Below are 16,254 nucleotides of genomic sequence, written 5' to 3' on the forward strand. Positions count from 1 at the left end.
CATGCTGCCTTCATGGCCACATCTGGTGAAGATTTCATGGCATCACTGGCAAAAGTCTGGGAGTTTGTCACTTGCTCGCCCAATGTTGCGTGGCACAAGACCCCAGTGATAGGAATGGGAGGAAATACCTTAAAGTAAGGAACAAGACGCACTTTCACACTTGGCACTAGTTTAATTTGGACTGTCTGGGTGTAATGCCCACGCACTGGCTCCCCCACTTACATTGTAGAAACCATCTCCCTTATTACCAGAGCAGAGTTTTAGGCCCAAATATTTATGTGTCTACAATTCTGCTATTGGGATGAGAGAGGCGGTTTGAGCAAACTAAACATGGGGAGTGAGTGCAAGGACTTCGTTCTCCAGCAATCTGAACTAAAAAGGCTCCAAATGTAAAAGTGCCGAAAAGCAATTCTCGTGGCAGGTATAGGCAAAATACAATGGTAGTTCCTGTACGATGATAGCAATATCTTGAGAAACTAGTCACCATGCTGTGAGAAATCAAATTTAAATAGAATCTTACAGCACAGATGGAGGACATTTGGCCCATCGTGCCTGTGCTGACTCTTTGAAAGAGCTATCTATTTAGTCTTTCTCCCATAGCCCTACAAGTTCTTCCTTTACAAGTAGATATCCAATTCTTCAATCAGTAGCCACAATTCGAAAGAAGGAGATAGGCAGCAGCCATAGACACAACATCAAAACCTAGAGCTTGGTCAAGACCCAGGGAGCACTCAATCGACTTTTTTTTTGTTGTTGTCATTTTTGTCAAAATGGGGGGTCTTCACGATTTTGTTTTGTGCACTGCAGACATTGTCCTCCTACATTACCCTGAGTTAGTCAGACCAGTACAAGCATACTAGGAGTTAAATGATAACCAGACTATACATCAAGAGAAATGGAAACACTGTTGGTGTGAGTGATGTAAAGGAACATTGAAACTCTGGACTATTTAATGCATCGCTAAGTGATTGAAAAAAAATCAGATTGAAAGTTCAGAAGGTCCTGTACACTAATGTGTGCTGACATCCTGATAGTTTCATGTACTTGTAATAACTAGATAAATCAATGCAGTTATGAAAAATAAAATCTGTTATTAAAATGGAAACTATCTATGGTTTGCGAATAACACAAAGTAGGACTGGATGGCTTGAACAATCATAAGAGGGTTACAGCACAGAAGGAGGTCATTCGGCCCATTGAGTCCATGCCAGCTCTATGCAAGAGCAAATAATTCAGTTACTTAGCTGAAACAGTCCCACAGCATCTGGTACATTTCGCCTCATGTGTGGGAGATCAAAAAATGTAAATGAATTTACACTTGCTTAATAAATAATAGTTACCTTGAACAAAAGCTTCAACTCATACCAGTGGAAAATGTTTGACAATGCCGTCTGTAAAATGAATGGGCGTTTTACTTTACATATCGTGGGTTTGCATTTAATAGCCCAGTTGATGGTGTTTCTGGATAAATGTTGCTGGTAGATTACTGAGAAAAAAAAGAGTATTGTCTCTTGCCAATTAAGCTCTAATTTAAGCAAGATCAGATATTTTATCAGGCACTTCAGATTACTCATCGTCTGAAATGAATATCAGATTTATTTTTTATTTGCGGTGGATTGGTTCTCAAGCCAGCATTTCTTTCCCATCTCCTGAAATCATCTGATGCATCATGTAAGTCCTGAATTGTGTGTGTAGATACTGAACAATATCTTTCCCACATTTTATTCTTTCCTGCCTGGAGGTGTGGACTCGTGCTGGAGTATGTTCCCTGCATGCCACAATGTGTAAACCCCAATGAAACAGACTTAAACCAGCCTCTCTCACACCAAAAGTTGCAATCTTTGTTAAAACACCCACTTCTGGAAGACATGCTGTCATCCGAAGACCTAAGGTGAAAACTGGGACTGCTGCTTACTGCTGTTTTGCCGTGTGGGGAGCTGCCCATCCCACCACTGCACTGTACCCACCGACTGCCAAATGGCTTCATCGCAACAGTGACTGTGTATCAAGGAGCATACACCAGCCTTTCATCAGGGTAAGTCTCTACAGAACAAAACGATTCTTTTGGCTCATTGCTTAAAAAACATTTATATAAATTCAACATCAGTCGATGCAGCATAGAAACAAGGTACAGGAAGGGACTTGGTGGTTTACATTAATGAAACCATTGATTCACTGAAGCCTTTGGGCTCATGAGCTGGATACCTGATAATACTTGGTGGTTTACTCTGGTAAACCGCTGAGCCCCAATATATAGGTCCTCTGTGCAAAGAGCAGTTGAAGGGGCGATTTTCTCTTATCTATCAAAATGCAACAGCCCAAAATAAAGCATTAAATGCAAATTTAAAAAATTTACACACATACTGACAATGTATATTATATCAAATCACATACTGAATATATCAAAACAGTGACTACACATCACTTACTTCATCTGTAAACTGACTAAACATTCTGAGAAACCCAGAGAGTCAAAGTGATAATATGAGGTAGGACCAACAAAAAGTGGCTGAAAAGCACTTTGGGTCGCCCTGAGGCCATGAAAAGCGCTATATAAAAGCAAGTACTTTCTTTCATATCTGTTAATATTCATGTGACAAATGTGCAGGAATCAACAGCATGAGTTGTGCTGTATTTTTATTGGTGAAGGACAAATGTCCATAGTTTTGGATCCCACCAAGGGGAGAAGACAGAGGGAGAGAAAATAAAATGAATCAAGAAGTGGACTGTTAATTGAAGGGAATATTGAGGGGTAAGTTCTGGGGAAAGGATGAAAGCAGGAGAGAGTGTAATGAGTCTTGATTTCAGCACAAGGAAAATGCAGGGAGGAGGTAAAACAGAAAAGGCTGGTGTTTTAGCATCTTTGTAAGACAAGAATATAACAAACTTCTGCATGTGGTTTTGCAATGAGTCACTAAACAGCATGAATGGTTCTTGTGAAGAACTAGCTAGTAAAAAGTAGGACATTCAGTTGGAACTGCAGCTGGATCCCATCTTACAACAAGCTTGTTGGTTTTATACCCAAAGTGGTTCAAATCAGTTATTGCTAATTTAGCTACAGATGCCTCCCAGGAGACTCAGTATTTTATTGTTTTCTACTTTTTGCAAAGCCAAGTACTGAATGTATATTGATTTTTTTTCAATTGTTTGTGGCATTTATGTGGAACTGTAGTATTTTGTTTGATAACGCTCCTGTGAATCGCCTTGGGACGTTTTACTATGTTAAAGGCGCTATATAAATTCAAGTTGTTGTCGTTATTATTGTAGTAGACTGACTAAACATTCTGAGAAACCAAGAAAGTCAAAGTGATAATAGTGAGGTAAGATACATACAAGATGTATTGGTACAAAACTTATATACGTAATTTTTGGACAATTTAAAGACAGAAGATGAAAAAAAAATGATTTCTAAGAGCGTATTTGCATTGCATGTGCAAAACTTAAAACTAGTGAAATGTATGTTCACAGATTGATTTATACTAAACCTTCCCTAACAACAATTCAGTTCAAAATATAAGATTCCCAAATTTATCGACTAGGATTGAAAGTGAAAAAAAACAAAGTAAATCTGCCACATTAATGATGCATTGATTCACATTGATGCAAGTGAAACTGTACTCACTCAGGTTATGTTTTAATTTTAAAAAATTTAATTTAATCTTTAGATGCAACAATCTGAAGTGTGCTTTATTTGCCTACAAGCCAGATGTATTTGCAATATTTAGGTTTTGAGATTACCAGAAACACAGTCATTTTAAATCACACTGTGATTCTAGTTCGCAGTTGACTATTTGCAGGTGATATTTTTAACATTAAAAAAGTGACATTTCAGGGAAAGATTGTTCATATTTCCTCTAAGATTTATTTATGATATTTAATAAAAATGTTCATAAAATCATTTATCTTTGTTTTGCCGTGTGTTTAAATCTTCTAAAGGTTTTGTTTAATTCAAAGAATAATGGGGCAGATCATGGGAGATATTCACTTCATGATCGATCTCCCAAAATAATTCCACCAGCTCCTCTGAATTAGTTTAAAATAAAGGAGGCTGTCTTCCCTATGATGATAAGGCTCTGCTCTCCCCATTTTGACACCGGATCTGTTACTTTATCTTTCAGGTGCTTCTTTAGTTACATAGAATTACATAGAATGTAGAGCACAGAAACAGGCCATTCGGCCCAACAGGTCCATTTTGGTGTTTCTACACGAGCCTCCCTACTTCATCTAATCCCATCAGCAAATCCTTCTATTCCTTTCCCCCTCATGTGTTTATCTAGTTTCCTCTTAAATGCATCTATACTAGTCGCCTCAACTACACCTTGTGGTAGCGAGTTCCACATTCTAACCACTCTCTGGGTAAAGAAGTTTCTCCTGAGTTCCCTATTGGATTTATTAGTGACTATCTCATATTTATGGCCCTTAGTTCTGGTCTTCTCCACAAGTGGAAACACCTTCTCTACGTCTACCCTTACAAATCCTTTCATAATCTTAAACACCTCTATCAGGTCACCCCTCAGTTTTCTCTTTTCTAGAGAAAAGAGCCCCAGCCTGTTCAATCTTTCCTGATAGGTATAACCTCTCAGTTCTGGTATCATCCTAGTAAATCTTTTTACCACCTTCTCCAATGCTTCTATATCCTTTTTATAATATGGAGACCTGAACTGTTCACAGTACTCCAAGTGTAGTATAACCAAGGTTCTATACGAGTTTAATGTAACATCTCTGCTTTTCAATTCTATCCTTCTAGAAATGAACTCCAGTGTTTGGTTTGCTTTTTTATGGCCTTATTAACCTGTGGTGCTATTTTTAGTGATTTGTGTATCTGTACCCCCAGATCCCTCTGCTCCTCTACCCTATTTAGACATATTATCCAAGCAGTATGTGGCCTCCTTATTCTTCCTACCAAAATGTAATACCTCACACTTATCTATATTGAAATTGTTTTGCCAATCGCATGCCCATTCTACAAGTTTATTAATGTCTTCCTGTATTTTGTCGCAATCCTCTGTATTAACTATCGCCCCCAGTTTGGTGTTGTCTGCAAATTTTGAAATTGTACTTACGATTCCCGAGTCCAAATCGTTAATGTAAATTGTGAACAACAGCAGATCCTGCATCGATCCCTGTGGAACACCACTTCCCACCTTTTGCCAGTCTGAGTAACTACCTTTAACCCCCACTCTCTGTTTTCTGTTCTGTAGCCAGCTTGCTATCCATTCTGCTATTTGTCCCATGACTCCTCATGCTCTGACCTTAGTCATGGGTCTACTATGTGATACCTAATCAAAGGCCTTTTGAAAATCCAAATATATTACATCTACTACATTACCCTTGTCTACTCTTTCTGTTAATTCTTCAAAGAATTCAATAAGGTTGATCAAACATAACTTTCCCTTTTGAAATCTGTGCTGACTATTCTTTATTATTTTTTCAGTTTCTAGATGTTTTTCTATTACATCTTTGAGTAAGGATTCCATTATATTTCCTACCACTATGTTAAGTTAACAGGTCTATAGTTCTCTGGACTGGTTGTATCTCCCATTTTAAATATAAGAATCACATTAGCTGTCCACCAGTCCTCTGGCACTATTCCCTTTTCGAATGAATTTTTATATATATGTAATAGTGCCTCTGCTATCTCTCCCCTAACTTCTTTTAATATGCATGGATGCAATCCATCCAGATTTATCCTCTCTAAATTTGATTAATTTATCAATTATCTCCCCCCTTTCTATTTTAAATGTCTTAATACTTTCTGATCTCTTCTTCTAATGTCATGCCCACCATGTTAGTCTCTCTGGTAAATACTGAGGCAAAGTAATTATTTAAAATTTCTGCAATTTTGCTGTCATTACTGTGAGTTTATTATGAGTGTCCCTGATGGCCCTATCTCTATCCTGATTTTTCTTTTGTTATTTATGTGTCTGTAGAATACTTTACTATTTCTTTTTATATTCCTTGATAATTTAATTTCATAGTTTCTCTTTGCCTTCCTAATTGTTTTTTCAACTTCTTTCCTAACCTTTTCGTGTTCGTTTTTGTCATCCTCTCCTTTGTTGTCTATGTACTTAGTTTATGCCTTTTTTCTTTAGTTTTAATTTTGCTCTTATTTCTTTATTCATCCATGGTGTATCATTACTGGCTAGTCTGTTCGTGCTTTTTAGTGGGATATATTTCTCCTGGACTTTATTGATCACCATTTTAAATGTGTCTCACTGTTGCTCTAGTTCTTTGTTAATCAGTAATTTTTTCCAGTTTATTTTCCCTAGTTCCATTTTCATCCCCTGTAAACCAGATTTTTTTCCAATTTATTACTTTAGTCTTTGTCTTACTTCTGTCCTTCTCAATCTTTATCTTAAACCTTATTATGTTGTAACCGGTATTGCCTAGATGTTCCCCTATGCTTACTTCTCGTATCTGTTCTAGTTCAGTACTAAACCCAGCAATGCTTCCTTCTTGTTTTTTTTTACATACTGGGTAAGAAAGGAGTCCTGCACACTTTGTAAAAACTCCATTCCCTGTACCTCTCTTTCCACCTCTTCTTGCCACTTTATTTGGGGATAGTTAAAATCTCCCATGAGGAGTTCTCTGTAACCTTTCTTGTGAATATTGTGTCCTGCAACATTCTGCATCCTCTGAGTGCTCCAGATTGACTGGTAAGATATGTAAACGATTCATATCTAAATGTTGGTATCTTGTCTGTTAAATGTTTGACTGTTTTCTCTTTGAATTTGTAATTTATATGCAATGTCTGGGTTCTTGCTGTAAAATTCTAATAAATAGTTTTAAAAAACCATTGGCGATAAAGATTTATATTCCTTGATAATTTAATGTCATAGTTTCTCTTTATCTTCCTAATTGTTTTTTCAACTTCTTTCCTAACCTTTTCGTGTTCGTTTTTGTCATCCTCTCCTTTGTTGTCTATGTACTTAGTTTATGCCTTTTTCTTATGTTAAAGGTGCTATATAAATGCAAGTTGTTGTAAGAAAAACTGCAAATTATGGGCATCTGAAATAATAACAGAAAATGCTGGAACTAAACAAGAGCTCTCTCAGTACTTGTAAAAAGACAGGTTGACATTTTTGGCAGACCCATTCATCAGAACTGGAAACTGGGACTTTTATGGGACTGAACAAAACTGGGAGGGGGAACAACAAGTAAAATTCAAAAACTAAGAGTGCTGATTCCTGTCATATAGTAACAAGTGAGTAGGTTTTTAAAAAGAAGTAAAGAGGTGAAAAAGTACTGAATGACGGATAAAATCAATCAGTCAGAACAAGTGGGTGGATTGTTCAGCAGTTCAAATGGCAGTGTACGATGATAAATGTAATCAGATTCAGAGGTGGGAAATATTTACATTGAAAATATGTATTCATGCATTTACCTGAATTAATGCACATGTGTAAGTCAAGCTTTGTTGAAATTCTTAACATCTTTTACCCACTATAATCATGAATGAGCTTCTGAGAAGCACATACTGTACTGAAGAGTTTAACCAACTTAAGAACATTTTGTTGCAGTGTGTCACACTTATTGCTCATGGTAAGAAAATATTTGCTGATCTCTCTCACTATTAGAGAAACACACACAGAGCTTTATGTTTCCAATGGAAGCAGTACAGTAGTTTGTAGGCACTGAAATATTTTGATGGTTGGTGTGGTAATTGTCACCATTCAATAGTCTTCCTGTGACTAGATAGATGGAAAAAATAATTATATTTGTTATTAGGTGTTTTTTCAGTCAAAACTGGAAACAACTTTCCAGTGGATTTTTAAAAATATTTTGCACATATTAATTTGTTTGGCAATTGCACCATTATTCTAATAAATGCAACCGAATTTCAGTTTGGTTAATATATGGATTGGGCTGTAGTCATTCTCCAAATATCATTGCAGATTTATCCCTTAAAAACCTACCATGAAGCTTGCAACTCACACAATTTATGTTTCTGAATCTGTGTATTTTTATACTGTACAATTCATTTTTCTGAATGTGCTTTTTAATACTGTACAGTTCACATTTCTAAATGTGTATATTTATATTGTATAATTCCTGTTTCCAAATGTATATTTTACATTCTACAATCTGTGTTTCTGAATGTATATTTTTATTACCATACAGATCATGTTTGTGCATATATTTATAATGGATTGTATGATTAACATTTATGATTGAACAAATACTGCACAATTCATCTTTCTGAATGTGTTTTAACTACTGTGCAATTTCTGTTCTTGATAGAGTATTTTAAACAGTGCAATTTGTGTTTCTGAATGGTTTTATACTGTATAATTCATGTTTCTGAATATGTATATTTTTATTATGTACAGTTTATGTTTGTGTGTCTATTTATATCAGATTTATTGGATTGCAAAATTCACATTTCTGTTTTAAATTGTGTCATTTAAGTTCCTATGTGCGTATATTTATATACTGTGCAAGTTGTCTGTCTGAATGTATATTTTTATACTGTACAATTCGTGTTTCTGAATGCATATTTTTCATATTGTGATGTTCCTATTTCTGAATTTGTATTTGTACATTGTACAATTCTTTCTTTATGAAGGTGTATTTTAAATTGTAACTATTCATGTTTCTCAATTTATATTGTTGCAATGTACAATTCGTGCTTCTGAATGTGTTTTTATACTGTACAAATCACACTTGGGAATTGCATTTTCATGTTGCACAGTTTCTGTTTCTCAATTTGTTTGTTTATACCGTACAATTCATGTTTCTGAATGTGTATTTTTATATTGTACAATTATTTATACTTTACTATTTGTGCGTGTTCTTAACCCTTACTAAATGATAGACATTTCCAGATTTCTTTTATACAGGTGAAGTCCTCTTGCCGATTCTAACACATGCAGCATGATATGATGCGTGGGAAGGAGATGGGTGAGTTTCTTATGCTCTAAAATGCCAAAGATTAATGTGTTAAATTCACTATTAGTAACTGGGTTCTACAAGGTCTCAAAAAAAGGTGTCAAGCTTTTTACATCAAAAAACTTGGTTCAAAGCAAATACAGGGTCTCCTGCCATTTGTATTTTCTTTTGATAATTGGAAGATGCACCTTTATTTTTACCAAAAGAAAACTTTGTCAGAATTTGTTTATATCTATGTACGTGAGGACTGTTAAAGATTTTTTTAACTAATTCATTACCTGATGATGGCTGTTCACATGCAAATTTATAACAACTCCAGTCAGATTTACACACTTTGAAATTATTTTTATATAAAAGGTCTGTATCCTATGAAGTATAAACACTGAGTAATAACTCAAATAAATCTTGGTGCTGTGTGATTTTTTTTTAAAACTTTAATTCTTCCCAAAAAATTCAATTAAAGAAATGACACTCTGGTTCGATTTACTTTTACTATCCATGTAAAATTGAGTCCACTTGGCGCAGGAGTTGGCGCTCTTGTCTCAGAGGCAGAAGGTTATAGGTTTAAATCCCACTCCAAGGCTTGAGCACATGCTCTAGGCTGACACTCCGGAGCAGTACTGAGGGAGCACTGCATTATCAGAGGTCTCGTCTTTCAGATAAGATGTTAAACCGAGGCCCCGTCTACCCTTCCAATGCAAAGAAATGCCATTTTTTCCTTAGAGATGTATAAGCTGTGACTCAAAATGTCAGATTTAGTATGAAGTCTTTGTGTGGTTGATTCTCATTTCTGATTGCTCTGCTCCTACAGAGAGTCGACAAAATCAACCTACTATAAAAAGAGCAGGAGAGAAAATATACACAAACGGGACCAGCAAATTAACATGAAGAGTATGTACAACTTCTTCCACATAGTGAAGGAAGGAGCTTCTGTTTTGAAATTCTTATGTTGCCCAGGACATAAAAGATCCCATGGCACTATTTCAAAGAAGAGCAGGGGAGTTCTCCCCGGTGCCCTGGCCAGTATTTATCCCTCAAACCAACATCACTAAATAAAAACAGATTATCCGGTCATTATCACATTGCTGTTTGTGGGATCTTGCTGTGTGCAAATTCGCTGCTGCGTTTCCTACATTACAACAGTGGCTACACTTCAAAAGTACTTAATTGGCTGTAAAGCACTTTGGGACATCCTGAGGTCATGAAAGGTGCTATAGAAATGCAAATTCTTTCTTTTATGTGAAGCGCTTTGAGATGTTTCTGAGAGGTGTTGCAATGTAACTGCAAGTCCGTTTCTTTTTTAACATTCCCCCTATAATGGTTTTGAAGCTGTGGGTGCAGGTTATTCCTCTTTGATTATACCTCTTACAGTGAATGCTTTCAGCCTCCCCCTTCCATCCCACCCCACCTCCCCCCCTCCCCACCCAAATCTTTCCTCCTTCCACTTGGTGTCCTTCTTCACCCCAATAATAAGTGTCTGAGGTGTTCATTTTAACATGAGGAGCACCTGAGAAATGTTGAGTGTTGCTATCGTGAAACTGGAAATTTAGAGTTGACCACTTCAGCCAAGAGGTGTCTGCTCCTCCTTACCACAAAGCAGCAGTGTTTAATGGTGTTGCAGCTAAGTAGGACAGCACGTGTAGTCAGAAAGGAGGTTTGGTGAAGAATAGAGAATTTGATTGCAGACTGCAGCAACCACAGCCACACAGAGGCACAGCAGGCATGGGACAAAGATGCACAGCTACCACGTTTTTGGGGGTTATCATTTTAACCAAATCTGTCTGAGGCCCACAACCTTTCCACAAGAGAATAGTGTTGGGTTGGCTATGCAACATGCGCCTTAAACACAAGGTAATGTTTGTTCTACTGGTACAAATATCCACTGGAACAAAACTTGTCTTACATAATATATCTGTAGAAGCAGAACAAGCATAATATGAAAGTCAAGCTTCCTCCATTCAGAGAATAGGCCACTGTTCCAGTTCAAACTTTTTTCCAACGCCTTTATTCGTATTCATGCCTAGATAACAGTTTTCATAAGCAGATCATAAGAACATAAGAAATAGGAACAGGAGTGGGCCATATGGCCCCTCGAGCCTGCTCCGCCATTCAATAAGATCATGGCTGATCTTCTACCTCAACTCCACTTTCCCGCCCTATCCTCCTATCCCTTGATTCCCTTGGTGTCCAAAAACTAGTGTTCCTGATTAACCGAAATCTGCGTCACTAATCTCTGTGTATGGGTTAGCATGCCTTGATTTTGCACCTAACCCCAATTCACAGTAAATCACTCACTGGAGAATATGTGGGATAGCCTCTGAAGGTAGAAAATAACATGTCACTTGACCAATGTGTAAACTATTTGGTCAGATGGGTGGGATGTACAGAAGAAACAAAGACACAGTAAGAGACTAACCCAACTGATCCACTAATGTACTTCAGGGAAAGAAACTCTACTGTTCTTACCTGGTCTGGTCTACATGTGACTCTAATCCTTCACCAATGTGGTTGACTCTTAACTGCCGTCTGAAGTGGCCTAGCAAGCCTCTCAGTTGTCTTCTCAGGGCAACTAGGGATGAGCAATAAATGTAGCCTTGCCAGTGACGCCTACATCCCAAGAATCAATTTTTAAAAAAACGATTGTCAATGCTGCTGTTGCCTTCAGATTCTTGACCAGCAAGAATCCCCTAAGTTCCAATGCCTATTTCTTATGGGTGAGATTAGCGCACAGCCAGTGCAATGGATGAAGGCAGCAATTATGTGAGCCCACCCTCAACAAGTCTAATGGAGTCTGTGCACCATACAACGCTGTCGTCTTAAATGCCCTACAGAAATTTAATGACAGGCATACGACAGCCAAGAATCGCACAAACTCCAGACATTATTGTCCAGAACTGCACAATTATCGCTGACATAATGCTTTATAAGGACAGCAATTTCTTGCCTGTCATTCGGGTATTGGAGCAGAACCTGCATTTGTAGCAGTGGGGAGTCCCCAGAAAGAATTTATTTCTGCAGCAGTGGAAAGCCCCCAGGAAGAAGCTGTTCAAAAACATTTTTTCTTTAATCGCAATACAGTGAAAGATTGCATTCTGTGCTCCCTCAGCACTAAGCTTGGCAGAGGAAGGTGTGTAAGAGTAGGAACAGGCTGCCCCAGCTGCAAGGTGTCAGCGGTGGCTTAGTCGGTAGCACACTCCTAGTGCAGTGCTGCACTGTTGGATGAGACGTTAAACTAAGGCCCCGTCTACCCTCACAGATGGACATAAAAGATCCCATGGCACTATTTTGAAGACGAGCAGGGGAGTTCTCCCCCATGTTCTAACCAATATTTATCCCCCAACCAGCATCACTAAAACAGATTATCTGGTCATTTACCTGATTGATGCTTGTGGGGCTTGTGTGCAAATTTGGCTGCCGCGTTTCCTACAACAGTTCAAACATTACAACAGTTTCAAAGTTCATCATTGGCTGTAAAGCACTTTGGGGCTTCCTGGAATCATGAAAGGTGCTATATAAATGCACAATCTCTCTTTAAGGCAGCAGGGAAGGTCTCCATCCAACTCCTGCCAGCGGCAGTCAAAGTCACCACAGCCCTCAAAGTTTATGGGGGAAAATTGGATAGGAGCCGTTTTTGGGCGTAGGTAGCACGATGCGCTATTACCCCGCGCCCAATGACCCATTGCGCAAGCAGGACGCAAGTTTCGGCCAGACCCCGGACACACCTGCAATCAGCGCTCCATTCCAGGCCTTGTATGTGGAATCAAAGCAATTCGCACTTTCCACCACCAGAGGGAGCTCAATCTCTTAAAGGGAGAATGTTTCTTAGAAATCTCTTAAAGGTATCTGGTACCTGTTATTTGCTGAAAATAACAGTCTACTGTCTGCACAACGTCTAAACGGAGGTCAGACATCGCACACGTAAAACGCAGATGCAGGCCCCATCCCTATGTTTACTGATGAGTTATGTTAAAACATTGAATAAAGATTGCGCACTACTAAATCCCACATCCTTCCACCTGCACACCAGATCTCACCAATCTGCCGATCTGAGTTGGTACCAGGCCTGCGAGAGTGCATGCACCAAGGCTCTCTGCTGATGCACTAGAGACCTTGGTGCAAGAGGTGGACAGAAGGAGGGACATCCTATATCCCCCGGGGGAGGAGGGGCAAGAGGCCCTCCAGACATATACTCAAAAGGCAGTGGGAGGCAGCGGGGGACGAAGTCAATGCCAGGCCGCACAGCATCATGAACATGGATGCAGTGCAGGAAGAAGTTCAATGCTTTGACATGAGTGGTTATGGTGAGTGAGGTCAACTGTCAAGTGGCGTCTCCTACCAACTGCACCACACACTATACCCCCCATCACCCACATACCAACAAACTCACTCTTTCCATCAGTACTCAGCTCTTCCAACCAGATGCTTCCTCTCACCCTTACACATTACCACTGTTTCAAGCCGTCCATCCACAACTCACAGTCCACACAAACTAGATATTCAACCATGACAGGCACATCACCCAGACACGTGTCCTGCTTTCTTGCAGGAGAAGGTGGCAATAACATTTAGCCCCTCGAGCCTGTTCCACCATTCAATGAGATCATGGTGGACCTGTGACCTAACTCCATATACCCGCCTTCGCCCCATATCCCTTAATACCCTTGGTTCACAGAAATCTATCAATCTCAGATTTAACATTCACAAGTGAGCTAGCATCAACTGACGTCTGCAGAAGAGCGTTCCAAACGTCTCCCACCTTTTGTATGTAGAAACATTTCCTAACTTCACTCCTGCACGTCCTGGCTCTAAATGTTAGGCTATGTCCCCGCGTCTTAGTATTCAAGCCGAGGAGATCTCCAAAAACAGTTAAAATGTCTCGGCAGCCAGAAGCAATAATCCAGCCACTAACCTGTAAATCCCGCATGGTCTCTTTAAATAGCGCTGGTGGGGGGTCCTCCAGGCACTCTAAGATATGTTCAGATGGTCGTGGTTAAGACTGCGCATTGAGTTGAGCGTTAAGTCCCAAAATGGTGTCGATCACTTTAAATCAGCGTTGCACACTGATTGAAGCCATTTTCTCCCTACTTTACATGATTCCAGCGTTCGTTATCTGCGCCTGCGCTAACTCCTATACCAAGATGGCCTCCGGCGCACATCACAGAGGAAACATGCGTGCGCATCCAAGACGCCATCTTGGATGTCGGACAGGCAGTGTAGCGCCAAAACAACGAGCGCTACACGGCCCAATTTAGCGCTCAACGTTTCCAACTCCTTCCAAGCTAATACTGCAATGTTACCCAGTTTGATACTAAAAGATGCATTAGGTAAGTCAGAAGTGTCAGTGAGTACATCCCATCACCACTGACTAGCAACAGCAATGTGAGATACAATTGCATGGTTTTCCATGGGTAAAAGGAGTGATTGATTGCACCCATGTAATCCTTTCAGCCCCTGTCCATAACAGTCCAGGCTCCAGAATGGTAACATCAGAATGGTGTCCTACACTCTCAATGCCCAGCTAGTCAAAAACCACCAGAACAGTGCTGGTTAATGCCCAGTTCCCTGGTAACACCCACCATGCATCAATTTTGCAACATCTTTACGACTCTTATTTGAAGGGGAAGGTAGAGTGTAAGGATGGCCCTTGGGATATTAAAGTTACCCTCTTCAGTGCTGACTAATGATATCCTTACAGCAGTCATGACTGGAAGCAGAGTGTAGACATACAATGCCTATGCAACCAGCAGGATCAATACCATTGGTATGCTGAAGCAATGTTCAGATGTCTGGACAGAACCGAGGGCATGTTACAATACATCCTTCTGAGAATCTCCAAGATCATCATTGTTACGTGCAGCATGCTCCACAGTTTTGCCCTGCAAAGGTACCTAACCATGAAGATAGAGCAGCAGAAACCAGAAGGCATCCCAGAATAAGAGGGAATCAATGAAAATAAGGAACAAAAGAATGCAAAAACTTGCATTTATATAGCGCCTTTCATGATCTCTGAACATCTCAAAGTGCTTCACAGCCAATGAAGTACCTTTTCAAGCGTAGTCACCATTGTAACGTAGGAAACACAGCAGCCAATTTTGCGCACAGCAAGGTCCCACAAAATCAGTGTGATAATGACCAGATCATCTGATTTAGTGATGTTTGTTGAGGGATAAATATTGGCCAGGACACTGGGGCGAACTCCCCTGCACTAGTTCCAGAAACACAAGTGCAGCCTGCATCACTGGTGTGCCAAGCATTGTGAAGAGGTACATTTAGCTATTGCTTAAGCTGCCCCTTTAATGAACCCTACTACCCATATGTACCAAAGAAATTAGCCCAAAACATCATCAGCAAAACTATCTTCAGCACTTCCTTCACTACCATCACTGCCCATCTTTTTGTGCGGTGCTGCCCCTTAATTCTTGTGCTTTGCTTCAGATGTATGACAGTTAGCCTATTGCACCTTTTAAATGATTTCCTTGTCAAAGGAATAAATGTGTGGCTGGCTTCGGGGATTCACTGACAGCCTGCTGGGATTTTGCTGCCCTAGACCTCTGGGCTGTGGATTGTGAGTTAGCCACGTCTGAGTTGACTGGTTGGCTAATGTTACCTGCTTTAAGGACCTCTTTCCATGTCCGGTGTAGCTGCTGCTTTGGGGTAATGTTAAACATCAGTCCCTAAATTGTGTGCCTTTCCTCTTTGAGTCCTTGAATAAGGCTTTTGCAACTCTTAGTTTGTCAAGCAGACTTTACTTGTTGATTAATTCCTTCCTTCCTTCCTTCCTTACTCCAGTAATTTGCTGAGTAATCAGCTAGCTTTGCCTTCCCAGTTCTAATTGCTGTTCACGGCTTGTTGAGAGAACTGTGCTGTTCACTTTTCATTGACTCGATCACTGTCTGGGAAAGGAAACCCACAGTATTGCCCACAATCTGAAACAGCAATGTTCGGATAGTAATTGGACCTTGCCAAATTCCAGGACCAACGTCCTGTGCCTCAAGGACGCCTGAATTGGGTAGGCTCATTTTTAAAGCGTCTGAGGTAGTTGCCTGAAACAGGCATTTGGGCCCTTATATATGCTTTCGAGAGGCCTAACATCTGTTTCACACCCCCTGCTGGGAAATTTTGTGGCCCCTGAGCAGAGCAAAAAAATTTTTAAATTTTGATGTGGAGCCAGGAGTGTTCGTTGTCATTGTTCAGATGATGTGTCAGATTTTCAACTTGCCACCCGTCCTCAATCAGTAATGTGGGGAGGTGAGGGGGGGGGGGAGAAGGGGGGGGAATAAGTTTAGGATTGGTACCAGAAGCATAAAGGGGGAAGTTAGAATATTTCATTTTTTTATTCATAAGGGTTTTTAGAATGTGGAATGC

The 16,254-nt window shown here is 39.7% G+C and overlaps 1 long non-coding RNA gene across 2 annotated transcripts; it reads left to right on the forward strand.

The window, feature by feature from the left end:
* Positions 1–1,877: 1,877 nt before the first annotated feature.
* Positions 1,878–9,956, forward strand: LOC137322448 (uncharacterized). 2 transcript variants are annotated; one of them, XR_010963127.1, is made up of 3 exons: positions 1,878–2,035; positions 8,841–8,901; positions 9,701–9,956. It is a non-coding gene; the product is annotated as an uncharacterized lncRNA (long non-coding RNA). The 2 variants fall into 2 exon arrangements; XR_010963126.1 differs by lacking the exon at positions 1,878–2,035 and adding an exon at positions 6,422–6,656.
* Positions 9,957–16,254: the final 6,298 nt, after the last annotated feature.

Source organism: Heptranchias perlo, chromosome 6 (genome assembly GCF_035084215.1).
Source record: "Heptranchias perlo isolate sHepPer1 chromosome 6, sHepPer1.hap1, whole genome shotgun sequence".
NCBI lineage: Eukaryota > Metazoa > Chordata > Chondrichthyes > Hexanchiformes > Hexanchidae > Heptranchias > Heptranchias perlo.